Below are 346 nucleotides of genomic sequence, written 5' to 3'. Positions count from 1 at the left end.
ACCGAGAATCCCGAGGCGCTTGTCTCGTGGACTTGAGGAGTCCGATTCGGTTAGGCGACGCGCGCGTGTGTGTGTGTGTGTGTGTGTGTATATAATTTAATGCGTACAATTTTATTGTGTTCGTTCTTGTCAAGTACACAGTTACAAATAATACAGTATTAACCTGATACAACTGTTACGCCGCGCGTTACATTATAATCTCTGATTTAATTAATTTTCTATAAATAATTTTAATCGGTTCGCGTGTACAGTGGCGATCCTTTGTTTTATTTGTATTTTATAATTTACGTCGGAGACTTTCTGAACGACGCGACTACGGGCCCACCCATGGTGCCTCTAGTTTTTT

This window comes from Wasmannia auropunctata, unplaced genomic scaffold (genome assembly GCF_000956235.1).
Source record: "Wasmannia auropunctata unplaced genomic scaffold, wasmannia.A_1.0 LD336064.1, whole genome shotgun sequence".
Classification (NCBI taxonomy): domain Eukaryota; kingdom Metazoa; phylum Arthropoda; class Insecta; order Hymenoptera; family Formicidae; genus Wasmannia; species Wasmannia auropunctata.
The sequence above is the reverse complement of the archived record's forward strand: the minus strand, read 5'-3'. Positions refer to the sequence as shown.